This window comes from Melospiza georgiana, chromosome 1, assembly GCF_028018845.1.
Source record: "Melospiza georgiana isolate bMelGeo1 chromosome 1, bMelGeo1.pri, whole genome shotgun sequence".
Taxonomy (NCBI): domain Eukaryota; kingdom Metazoa; phylum Chordata; class Aves; order Passeriformes; family Passerellidae; genus Melospiza; species Melospiza georgiana.
In genome coordinates this window covers 144,043,189-144,056,973 of record NC_080430.1, presented here as the reverse complement: position 1 = coordinate 144,056,973, position 13,785 = coordinate 144,043,189, and positions in this window count along the sequence as shown.

Here is a 13,785-nt window from a genome sequence, read left to right as displayed (position 1 = left end):
TCAATCTAGGAAAATCCATTTAGGTTTGGCCCTTTGTCAGAAGGGAAGAATGTTCAACCACAGCTCTCTCCTCATAGCATCACTGCTATCAATAGATGCAGGTCAGAGTTAAATGTTTTCCTCCTCCTGTGGTGGAAGAGCACAGATTTTCCACTGCATTGTACCTGTGCATGCCACCCTCTTTTGCATCATAAAACAATGCTTCAAATGATGGGGAGTAAGCAAAACATAGTTCCTAGGGCAGTGGGGCAGGCTGAGGGAGAGCTGAGATCGTGCTTGTCCTTTCCCTACACAGAGGTATCCTCAACATGCATGTCAAGTCCAAGTCTTAGATACAAATTATGTCATAATAAGAGAAACTATGGGAAGCTCCCCTCTTGTGGATGGGTTACCTTACCGACAAGTTACAAATGAAACAGGAAATGGGAAACCCATGGACCACAAAGCAAACTGTTAATACAAAATGAGCTGGTGGTTCCAGAGCACTTCTTTTTGTATTCTTCAGTAAAAAAAAATTCCTTGACATCTTCTGTCCATGCTGCAAGCACAGCAAGTGTTGTCTTTTACTTCACTTGTGACAACCTCTTTGAAACTGTTTTACTTTACAAAAACCAAATCCTGCTTCACATGACATGTTAAATGAGGGCTGAGTACTGTGCAAAGGTTGTATTGGCCTCTGAGAAACAGGGAAACAATCTTGCATCATATGGATTTAATTACACAGAAGTTTGCTTTAACCAATGTGAGTTGATCTGTGAAACAGTGAAAGAGAGTGTAAATCTCTGCTCTGTTCCATTAGGGTAATGTCAACAGAAACTAACTTACAAATTTCTGTCCTTTAACTAACTCAACTAGCTGAACAGGGTATTCCTTCCCATTTCTCTCTGCCACTATCTGAAAGGAGGTTGTAGCAAGGTGGGGGTTGGTCTCTTCTCCCACATAACCTTTTCTTCACTGAAAAGGTTGTCAGGCATTGGAACATGCTGCCCAAGGGAGTGGTGGAGTCCTCATCCCTGGAAGTATTCAAAAACCATGGAGAGATGGTGCTTAGGGATATGTTTTAGTAGTGGAACTGACAGTGTTAGGTTAATGTTTTGACTCTGATCTTAGAGGTCTTTTCCAATCCTAATGATTCTACAATTCTCACAGATCACACAATCCCTTTCAAAAACCAGCAGAACTACTTCTTACAACTGTTACTCTGTCCTCTTCCCATATGAAGAGAACACTTCTATTTTCCTGATTAATTTATTCATAATCAGCCTTTGCCTATTTTTTTCATGGCAGTGCTTTCCTGAAGACCAAGCAGCTCCCATCTTCTTGCTGGTGCTTGCCTTGTGTTGTGTGAGCAGAGAGAAACAGATCCTGTCAGCCTTCCTGGTGCCTGCAGAGCACTCAGAGCTCTCCATCCCCACAGTCCTTTTCTGTCCCTTTCCAGGGCATGTTCTTTTTTGAATAAGGGTAGTGGCTTTACTGTCATAGTGCCCAAATCCCTCAGAATGTGCAATGCTAAAAGATAATCAAATGCTCAAATCAATGGGAAAACAGGCAAAGGACAATCAGACATGATGGTTGCCATGCTGTAAAACATTATCACCTTGGTAGCAAAGAGCTGATCTCTGGCAGTGTGTGTGTTCCTTGCCCCTTCCAATGCCAAGCTGGTTGACCACTGTGGCTTCAAAAACTAAGTTTTATCCCAAGTTTGTTTCCCATTGTAACTCACAGGGTTTATGGACAAGGCTGTTCTCTGCAAATTTGCTCTCTGCAACTTTCATGGCAATGATTTTCAGTTCAGGGTCAGACTGGGATTTCCCTGTGCTCATTCAGTGAAGAAATGCTCTTAAGTTTTCCAACAGACTGCTTTGCAGAGAAGCAGCCCACCTGCATGAGGATGGATAGTCAAGATTTATCTGCAATATCTAATCCTGGTCTTAAACTCAGTAAGAGCCTGCACTTTGGAGAAAAAGCAACAAGTATAAAACTATGAAATTACCGACAAAGCAGAGGCATTAATGTGGAGAAGCCTGACACTGAGATTTGTTAGGCTCTGGAACTGCTTCCCAAGGTTAATGATAAAAACACCATCCATCATTTAGGTCTTCTACAACAAGTTAAAGCACTAGAAAAAAATGCACTTTCAAGAAACAATGTTCTATTATCAGGAAGATGGGCTGCATGACCTGATAAATCTTTCCTAGCTCTGATCTTTTGTTCTATTAAAAGCATGGGAAGGCTTTTTTTTTTCCATGAGTAGATCTGCCAAATGTGGCTGGTTGGGAGGTAGAGTTGGTAGAGTTTTATTCTGGACAATTCTGAAGTGATGCTTCTATATCTGATCCCTTTTAGAGAAGATATTTTTTCAGTATCCCTTAATATTCCCTGTTGTAAATATCTGAACTCATCTTCAAAATTCCAGCATGTTCTGTTAGACCCTCAGCAGAAGACCAGTAGCTGTGCTGACAAATGACAAGATTTAGTTTTATACAATACTGCTCATCTACCATTATCAGTACAATGGACAAAGACATCCATCAATGATAATATCTGGTAGGGAATCAGTGTAGAGATAACTTCATGGCATTCTAGTCAGTTCCCGGTTCTCAACTCCTGTACAAAAGACAATCAGTGCAACAGATTCAATCCCCATTGGGATTTGCCATGAAAGGCAAAGCAAAACCTTGCCACAGCCATCAGCCAGCTCTGAAAACTGTCCCAAGTACTGTGAGTAGACCTGACTCAGGGTCAGACTGGCTTCTAGCAAAGGCCTTAAGGTGACAAACTACTAAAGGCAGTAGGCAGAAAAATGGTTTCAGAAGAAGAAAAATAAAATGCTAGATCCTTCTCTTGCCATGGACCTTTACCTTAAGAGTAATTCTGAGAATGGTTTGGAATAACTCAGTAACATGATGAGACTTTACAGTTTCATCTGTAATATCTAAGAGAAAATTTTCACACTGCTTCAGAATTGTAGGGGTCATGCAAAATTCCTGAAGAAAGGCTAATGTTTTCTATTTAGTACTTTAGACTTTTTTGAGTAATTTTTATAGATGTCCATTATATTGTTCTGTTATTTCCAAAGTGAAATCTAGGACTCTAAGTGGTTATTTATTTTCAAAGCTGTAGCAGTCTTAAACATAAAAGGTATCAAGAACCAGGCAGGGCTGAGGTACAGCTGTGTACACTGTGACTTTTTCATCTGGGAAAAAGATTTCCCCATGTGTACAGTTGTGTTTACTGATTTGCTTCTATAAAAAATGTAAAACTAGCTAACAGTGAGACATCATCTTTGCCTGGATTGGCAGAGCTAAATCCTGATTTACACAGCTGGCATCCTTTTACACAGCAAACTACCCACACTAGCACTCCCCAGCCTACTTGCCAGATGCTTCTTCCCTAAGCATCATCCTTGTTTTTCTCTTTCCTCCACTTGGTAAGAATTTACCTAATACTAAGGGCCACAAATCCAAGTGTTCCTCCCTAACTACCCCATGGGAAGAGGAATTTCTTTAGAGTCACTTTAATGTCTGCCAATAATTTGCCAGAATTTGGTCCTCATGGATTTTCTTACTGGCTTTGACACTCTCCTACAGCCTGCCACAACCCTGGCTCTGCAGAAAAGGAAAGCCTTTTTCTGGATCCACTGAGGATTCCAGATCCTCTTTTCCAAAAAGCTAAGCACGGTGACTACACAGAAACACATCAGCCAGGTAAGGGACACCTGAACACACATCATGCATAGCCTTGCACAGGCTTAGTGATTCTGTGCACATAACCAGACAGGTATCATCAGCAAATGATGATCTTTTCCAGCTCCCACAGCAGACCAGTGAAGGGCTGTGAATTCCATGGCTATTACTCCTGCTGGAATTATCTCTGTGTTGTGTTGCTTGGTCCACAAATTAACTAGGCTGACAAAAAGACTGGGTGGCCTGAGAGAGCAGTTCCATGCTAAGGAGGAGGATTCAGTGGCTATGGTGGTTTAATAAGCTGCCAGAACAACTTTGAGAAAAAGTGTTTTTTCTTCCACCAGATAGTTCAATAAGCCAGTGTGCTAGTTTTGCATGGCCTGGTTTTTGGTATCTGGGGGGCACACAGAGGTGGCTTTTGTGAAAATCTGCTGGAAGTTTCCACCATGTGGAAGAGAGAGTGATTGGCAGAGCCAATCCCTGATGGCTTTGAAGATGGATATGCTGCTGTACAAGGTTGGGTCAATTGGAGAATGGTAATGCCTCTGTGATAATATATTTAAGAAGAAATCAAAACAAAGGTAGTGGGGCAGTTTGAATTCCAGCAAGACAAGAGGAGGAGGTGAGAACATGTGAGGGAAACAACTTGGAGACACCACGGTCAGTGGAGAAGGAGGGGCAGGAGATGCTCCAGGCACTGGAGCCAGGATTGCTCTGCAGGCCATGGTGATGAGCATGGTGAAGCAGCTGTGCCCCTGCAGCCCATGGATCCATGAGGAATGCAGGGATCCACCTGCAGCCCATGGGGAGGTGCCCATGCCAGAGCAGGTGGATGCCTGGAGGGGGCTGTGGAGGAGTGACCCATGTCACAGCAGTTTTGGAAGGGCTGTGTGCCTGTGAGAGAGACTCACATTGCAGCAGTTTTGGGAGAACTGCTGCTCATGAGATTTGGAGCCACGCTGGAGAAGTTTGTGGAGAGGTGTCTCCCATGGGAGGGACCCCATAGTCTCACAGGGGAAGGACTCCTCTCTTGGAGTAGCAGAAGAAAATCTCAGCAATGAACAGACCAAAAGTTCCATGTCCTTTCTTCCTGTGCTGTCACTGGAAAGGAGGGAGGGGTTGTGAGGAAGGGAGGGGGAGAAAGGAGTTTTAAGGACTTATTTTTACTTCCAATTATCCTCGTCTGATATTGCTAGTAATAAACTCACTTTCTATCTCTAAGTTGAGCCTGTTTTGCCCTTGGAGTTTTTTCTCCCTCTTGGTCCTTATCTCAACTTATGAACCCTTCATTAAATTTTTGTCTCCTCTGGCCAGCTATGGCAGATACAAGGGAGGGCCAGACGCAGTATTTCCTGATGCTGGCATTCCCCAGCATTGACCCATGATCTGAGACACTTCTGTTGTTCCCAAGGTCTTTATTTCTTCAGCCTGAGCCCTCTGGAGAAGATTCCAACAGAAATCCACTCATGTTCTGCTTGTGCCCATTGCAGTTAACAGAAAGTGAATCATGGGGCAGAGTTTCCCTGCATCTGATTGGTAACAGGATGGTTTATTTCTCTGAGGATCAGGAGTGAATGAAAGCCTGGAGTACCCCAGCTGTGACACTCCAGTACTCAGTGAATCATTTACACCAGCTATACACCTTGGAAAGGCAACATCCAACCCGTGCCAGGCTCAATGCTACAGCAGTGACAGGAGCAGGAGAAATAGCTTTGAACATCTCTGAAGGCAGAGCTGTAAAGCCCTGAGATACCTTCACTATGACAGGTACACACTGACAGAGCACTCATAAGGGTAAATCACACCTCCCTCATTTCTTGGGGTGTTTTGAGAAGGCTGAGAAGGGAATGTGTGAAGAAGGACAAGGGGAATTCATCATGATCTCTCACTGATGTTCCAAAGGGCTGGTCCTGGGCCCTGGTGGCACAGCTCCACAGTGAAGGACGAACATCACAGCTCAAGGCTCAAGACTCAGGGCAGTGGTGATGGCTTGAGTCCAGATTTCACCAACAACCAGATTTCACCAATGTAATGGAGATTAAGAGGAAAGTGTGACACAACCTCTCATGTCATGTTCAAGGGTTGGGTTCCCTCTTCTGGGGGAATTTTGGCCAGTACAACATAATGGCTGCATTCCTGCCAAGGATGAGACTGGAGCTGCTGATACTGCAGCAGAAGCATCTGTGCTTCATACAGATGGCTCTGGCCATCCTATAGACCAGTGAGATTTGCAAATTAGCCCCATGGCAAGTTTTTCAACAATGGGGGCTGTTCCAGCTGCTTTCATCTAGCAGAGTCCTGACAAGACCAACAAAGCCAAAAGCCTCTTCACTCCCACGCAAATCTTTGTCTTCCCCTTTTAGCAAAATCAGTGAAAGCAGCAGTATCAGACCACGCTTTTTTAACAGAATATTTGTCCCCCAAACATTGGAAATGCGCATTTATCTATACCTATTTTAGCTCCATTTTACTTCTCAGCATCAAACCCTACAATTTCTCTTCCATTTCGATATACTGTGCTGCACAGCTGACATATTGCTAACCCCATGCCAAAGCACAAGCTGTAATAATACTATCAGACCAGCATTTCAGAGAGTTTTTCCTCTCTAACCTGTGTTTGACCTTTAATTGATAAACAGCAAAGTGGATCTGATAGTAGGGTGATGCAAAAGCCTTATATCTCTCTATAACTTCAACTGATTGCCCCTAAAATTGAGATAAAGTGATACAAGACCACAGTGCCTGATATGAGAAAACACATTACTTAGCACACAAGCTGAATGCTGAGGCAGAGCATGGAAGGATTACAAAAATAAAAGAAGGAGAGAATGTGAAACAAAAATATCTATGTTGAGAATCTTGGTTGATTTGTCAGAATAAGTCATTCAGTTGTATACACATCAAAACCACCTTGTTTGATTAGTCTCAAGGCTTAGCAGGGAATTTAGCCACAAGTTGTTAATTGCAATGAGCATGTTTGTGGCTAACTGCCTTTGTTGACTCTGAAAAAGTGTATGTCTTGATATGACATATTTCTTCCCAAAAGCTTCTCATGGACTGAGAGCAGCAACAACGAAGAAAAGTGTTTCTACACGTGTGAGTTTATCCAAAGGGGTGCTTAATGCAGTGATTTATTTTCAGCTGCTACTGCTCTTATTAAGAAGAAGATGAATATAGAAAAATTGTTATAAATAGAAGGCCACGTTCATGACCATGTGCTGTGAGTCATCACTGTTAATTATTCAGATATACTTTCAAAGATACCTGGGGATTTGGTATCTTTGCAAAAATGAGTGATTGTAGAATAAGAGTTTAGCTATTTAGCATTTTTACTGACATGGATATATATGTCTAGATATGTATCTATTTGGTTTTCTCCTGTTTACAGTTTCTCTCTGTAAGTAAAGAGGAGGAACTGTATCACATGTTAGAAGTAGCTAGTCACACAATGCAGTGAATAATGAACTGTGCATGCAAATCAGCTGACAAATCCCCCATGCTAAGCTTTATTGTATGCAAACTATTTGTCAGGTGCTTGTGACTAACACATGGATTTTTCTAGTAATCATGACCAGCTAGTGGACAGCAGACTAATCCAAAATGTCATGGTATTTCTAATGTGTAGTGCTCTTATAATAAATTGCTTTCACAGCTTTATTAGCTACACATGATCAACCAGGGAAGTGTTTTGCTTCTGTGCTCATTTTAGTTGTTGAGTCTGAGTGGTTTTTTATAAGAGCTGTAACAACAGCATACAGAAAGAGTGAGAATGTACAGGAGTAATGGTCCACATTGTGGTTGATCATATCAAATCAAGGACAGCCTCAGGAATCATTACTTTTTTTAAAAACTAAACAATACAGGAAATACTCCCAGCCTGGAATGGCCTTGTCTACATTGATAAATGTTACAGTAGTTCACAGCCTGATTCAGGTCTGGGACCACTAACGTAACACCTTCCCTAACCATTCCCAGTTGCAGCTCAGCAGCTAGCACCAGTCAGGGATCATTCCTGGCAGGTTTTGTAGGTGGAGCTACACAGTTTCAGAGACTTAGGGATCAGGACATCAGCAGCATGCATGTGAAGTCTCCTACAGGAGTTGTTCTCACTTCCCAAAAATATATATTTTAAAAATCAATCTACTAAGGTTGATGTAACCCCTGTGCCCAGGAAAGCTTTTTCACTGTGCACCAACTCCTCTGCTTCCCAGATAGGTGGGACACCACCTTTTTGCTGTCCTTATTCCTGGTCCCTAGGACTGTTGTGGTTTCACCAGCATCTTTATCTGTCCTTGCCTTCTTGCTCCCTATGAGGAGGAAAGTGACTTGTTCTCCTGCTAAGCCAACATTCAGCCCCACAGCTCAGCATCTGCAGAAGTTGCAAGGGGGATGCTCTGCACAAGTCCACCTCACTGTCAGTAAATGTTTACTGGTTCTCCCTTCCAAAACTTTGTCTTCCTTTTTATATCTCCTTGTTTTTTAAGAGTCATAGAATCATAGCATGTTATGGGGTTAGAAGGGACCTTAAAGATCTTTTAATCCCAACCCCACTGCCATGGTCAGGGACATCTCCCACTAGACCAGGTTGCTCAAGCCTGGCCCTGAATAGTGCCAGATTGGGGCATTCACAGCCTCCCTGGGCAACATATTCCAGGGTCTCCTCACACATACAGTAAAGAATGTATTCCTAATGTCTAACCTAAATTCCCCCCCTTTCAATTTGTACCTATTACTTCCTGTTCTATCAATCGCTACAATACCCCTTGTTTTTTGCAAATCACTCTGGGGCCTTCCAGCATCTTACCTCAGTCCCAAAGTGCTCCTACCCAATGCAGTGAATAACCAACTTGTCTTCACTCAGCTCATTTGCTCCAGGAGCCACAATCCCCCTTTGTTTTGCTCATTATTTCTCCTGGCTACCATTCCTGTAGCAGATGCCAGGATTCTTCCTTCAGAGAAAAGCCAAGCTCAGCCTTATCTCAGATGTGCCAATATCAGAAATAAATTATAAAAATAACAATAAGCAAAAGCAAAACTGTATCAACTATTGTGGTGTATCAACTTGCTATCAACTATTCTGGTGTCTGATGAGTTGTCTGGACCATGCACACAATGCATGGCACTGTTTGGCAGCACAAATTTTCTCTGAGATCACAGGACAGCCACTACTTTTGAACATATAATTCAATAAAGGATTCGTTGAAATCCAAGACCATTAGCACTAAAATCCTGAGTTTCCTCAGTGTTTACAAAAAACACCCTTGCTTTTACATTTGTGGAGAAAGTGTTTACCATGTACCTCCAGAGGACCAGAATTACTTTTGCTGCACAGCAACAGTGGAGCTCAGGCTGAAGGATGGTGTGTAAATACCAAATCTCTGACCCACATCCTCCTTTCCTTTCTCAGCTCCACATATTCTCCAGAACAAGCAGAGAAGAGGTTTCCTTGCCTATACAGAAGAAAGAAAATCAGCTCTCCTCACAGCTGGAATATTTGGCCATGCCCTGAGAGCTCAGTTGAAAAAGGTCTGTCTGATGTACAGAGATGTAAGAGAGCCTTTCCCTCACACCAGTTGCCTGTGTCTGTGGCAGGACTGATATGAATTCCTCACTGCAGTTGGTGTTGGGGATACCACTGTGCTGGCCAGTAATTGCCTCACCCTGATAAACCTCAGGAAGCAGCCCTAGCTCCTGCCCCTGATGCACACTGCAAAATGACTGTGCCATGGCTGCTGGGGATGTAGACAAGAACAGAGCCTCTGTAAAGAGCCATTATTCCCCAGCCAACACAGATGCAATGTGTTGCTACTTTATGTAACATGTTGGCCAATTAAATCCATCAACCAACTAATTTATGCCTTGCAATGGCTTAAGTAACAAGAAAATAAATGTGTCTTGTTTAATCTCCACCCATGTGGCAGATGTCAATAGGTTTAGTGCAATAATGTCCTGTATATAAAATTGTCAGGTGCCAGGTGACCCACTGGCAGCAGGCTGAGCTTTATCTCAGATGTGCCAATATCAGAAATAAATTATAAAAATAACTCTGCTGTGACTCCATTTCCAGAGTTTGTGCAGAGCCTCCACGTTCAGTCACCACCAGAAGGAGCTGCTTGGCTTTGCCAGGGCAGCTCCTATAGGCTCAGTACAAAGGAGCACCAAAAAAATTGCAGGAATTTGTGCCCCTCTTTGTCTTCCTCTGTGACCAGAGCAACTGGCCTAAGAACTGGTACTCATTACCCTGCATCTTTGAAATACGTGTCATTGAGCAGGGGTTACTTCTGGGGCTAAATTCTTGTCTTGCCACCCTGGAACAAATTTGGAAGGTCTCCATGTAAACTAAAGGGTCATACTTAGATTCTTATTAAGGAGAAGAGAATTCCTCTCCTGAAGTTTTAATTACACAGAATCCTTTCTTTTCCCTTTTCTTTCCTCATCTTCTTTCCTTCTTTCTTCTTTCCTTTTTTTTTTTTTTTTGTAACTATGCATTTGGAATCTTCTATTTTTTTTTTCATCAGAACAATCTAAAAGTCTGTAAAGAACTGAACAAATCAGTCTGTTAGTTGCTACAGATTGTTGCTATGAATTATCCCAAAGCCCTTGTGCCAGCATATTGATTGCTTTAAAGTCAAGTGAAAATAGATGCACAGCTTAGAAGACCCATAAAAAACCCTCTAGAAGAGCAAAGAGATTATTCATCCATACCATTTAAAAATGTAGCTTGTAGATGCACAAGTATGATTAGCAAATAAGAATAAGTGCAGCTCTGACAGCTTCAAAATTGTAACACATACACACAGCCAGCTGTCTGCCAATTCCTTAAATAAACTGATTTTCTAGAAGGATGCTTTTCTGATTTGTAGTAGAAGATTCAGGTAAGGAAGGTAAGGTTTTTTTTTTTTTTCAGATATAAGGATTTGATTTGTAGTCAAACTTTATAACACTAACCAAATCAAAGCAGTCTTTCAAATATTTATTAGAATTGTTACTGTGGATGTACCCTTATTCCAGAGTGAGCTGTTTTATAATTTATGATTTATAATTGTATAGATTCTCAGTGTGCTGCAGCCAGACTTTGTTCCTCTTCCTGCCTGTCGACTCAATCGGTTGCTATTTCTTCCATGCTAGATTAGTGCTTATTAGTTCTGATAGATGTTATCCTTTAAAGCTGTAGCTGGCTTGACTTTGTGGCTGGGTTAGGAGGGAAGTGTTTATCAGAACCAGAGCTCAAAGCAAGCCCTTCGATGCAGATTTTTAATTTTCATGGCTGTTGCTGGTTGTTAGACTGCTCTGCTCATTGGTGCTGTACCATGGATGAAACTGGTACTGAGCAAAGGGAGGCTGCAGATGTTTTAAAGCAGATGTTGTAAAGCAGCTGTTTCTACCCAGCCTTATCAAGCCAGCCTTGCCAGATGATGAGTTACTTTTCACCTAAGATCAGAAAGTGTGACTGTGTTCACAGGGGTCTTAGGATGAGGGAAGAGAAGAGGATCTGACTCCATGTTTCAGAAGGTTTGATTTATTATTTTATTATGTATATTATATTAAAACTATACTAAAAGAACAGAAGAAAGGATTTCATCAGAAGGCTAGCTAAGAATAGACAAAGAAAGAATGATAACAAAGGCTCTGTCTCGGACAGAGTCCGAACCAGCTGACTGTGATTGGCCATTAATTAGAAACAACCACATGAGACCAATCACAGATGCACCTGTTGCATTCCACAGCAGCAGATAATCATTGTTTACATTTTGTTCCCGAGGCCTCTCAGCTTCTCAGGAGAAAAAAATCCTAAGGAAAGGATTTTTCACAAAAGATCTCTGTGACAAGAAAGCTGCTCAGCAACCTCAGTGGAGGAGGCCAGCCTTTGTGAAGAGGCCACTGTGACTAGAAATGTCCTCTCAGTTCTGCCAGACATGCCAACAGAATGGGGTAGTTCAGGACAAAGAGAAGGGGAAGACAATCTTGCCTCCCTGCATGGTCCTCTCTGCTTGGGGATGCAAATCAGTGACCAGATCTTCACCTGCAGTGGAGCTCCAGCATCTGATGTATGTGGAGACACTCACTTGTAGATGTGGTAATCTGGAGTTGTCTCCCACCTCCAATCTCCTCCTCCTGTCAGGGGAGTTATGGGAACACCAAGGGCTGGTCCATCCCAACCTGTTGTCTAGGAGAAATCAAATGATCACTACCTGCAGGGACCTGTGCTGTGCTCTCATTAGAGAGGACACCCAGAATGCCAGATTAACCTGGACACCAGTTACTACAGGGATGGAATCAGATGAGATCAGTCCTCTCCCTGTGATTCCCTTTACCAACTATCCCAGCCAAGGCTGCAGCCAGCATCACTGGTTTTAGAGAGAAGGAGCAAGACATTTGCCCAAAGGAAGGTTCCTACCTGTCAATGTTTGGGGAGAAAGTATTCAACCTGCATGAAGATTAAGTTAGAGCCTAAAAGTAACTTAAAAAGTAACTGTTTCCCATTAATAGTGGCTATTACTATCTTCTGAACGAACATTCTGTTTCTGAATTTCACGACACTCTTTAAAGTTTATCTCTTATGGTAATGAATTCCTCAGGCAAATTGTGCATTGTCTGAGGAAAAAATCTCCTTGCATCATTTTTCTTCTGAATATATTTGTTATACTAATTAAAGGGCTTCACTTCTCACAACGTTTTCTTTTAATGTTAGCTTGAACTCTGCAGGTTGGAGACAGCTGCTGCATGCATAGAGGAGTGGGCTAATCACAGGACTGGAATTAAGGAATTTATGAGTTCCTTAAAGCTTCTCCAATATTAATTGCGCAGAAAAGGCTCTTCATTAAGCATTCATTTGCCTCTCTGTTTTGCTCAATCTGTACAAATTTTACATGCATGTCCATGTATTTCTGTGTCAGCCCTGAACAAGGATAGGACCACTGGGCCCTGGGGGATGCAGATAGTTTTCTCCTCTGAGGTCCATTTACCAGCTGGTTTTACCAATGTAAGAAGTCTTCTTTCAGGGGAGAAATCAAAACCCTATAATATTTTTGATCTGTGAATTTAGTGCAAACTGTGCAAACTGACTACTGTGACACCTCTGAAGTGCTAGGAGGTCATCCCAGAAAAATCCCAGTTTGGTGTCCTGAGATTACAGTGAGAACCAGTTCAGCTGGTTCACTGCCACAGATTAAACAAACAGAGACTGGTATTTGTTTTCCTTCACATGAATGTGTTTAGTGGGGCTCAAAATCGATCAGGAAAGGGATGTTTGGAGCTAAAAGACAGAAATTTTTTTTTTTTTTTTTTTTTTTTTTTTTTTTTTTTGTCTGTGTTGGGGATTTTTGTGTTAGGAAAAGCCTTTTGGCTTTGAAACTTGCCTGCCTCAGCTATATAGGTATATCATGAGGGAATCTGTCAGAAGAGAATGGACATTTGGCAGGGAACAATTTTCAAATCAGGAATGGAAATTAATCCTGATTAGGTTTATTAGAGTTGCAAGAAGGGTAAGTATTTATTCCATGCATTCCTTAAAGGAATTTAATTGCTGTGTGTTCTGGTCTGGTTTTGTTTTGTTCCTCCCAGCTTTCTAAGGTTCAATTTATATAACACAAACCAATTACCAAACGGTGCTGCCTTAACCTTTCTTTGTGCTGATCCACTCAAGAGCAGAGATAGTCACTCTTCAATAGATCATTGTGCTTCCAGAAGGGTTGTTGTAAACCAAATGAGCTGCACTGTGTGTGCCCTTCAGCATCTTCTGGCATTGCTGATAATGGGCTTTCACCTTCCCCTGGCAGCCGGTATCTCAGCGCTTTTGGCATTTAGGCAGATAATTTTTGGGGCAGGGTCGTACACCTTGAGTTGACAAAGGCACAGAGGGGTGGTTCTGCTTCACGGAGCAGTGGAAACTGGACGGGAACAACCTCTGAATTTAGATTTAGAAGCCATGAGTGCTGACTAAGCTTGAGGCAGTTGTGGTACAGCCCAGCTCTCAAAAGGCTGCACCCCAAAACAGCTCCCTGTGCTGGATGAAAGCACCTATCCTCTCAGTTCCCTCTGAGCCTGCTTGGAGCTGCTTAAAGAGAGTCATATCTCAGTCTGACATCTCTGAAAGGTG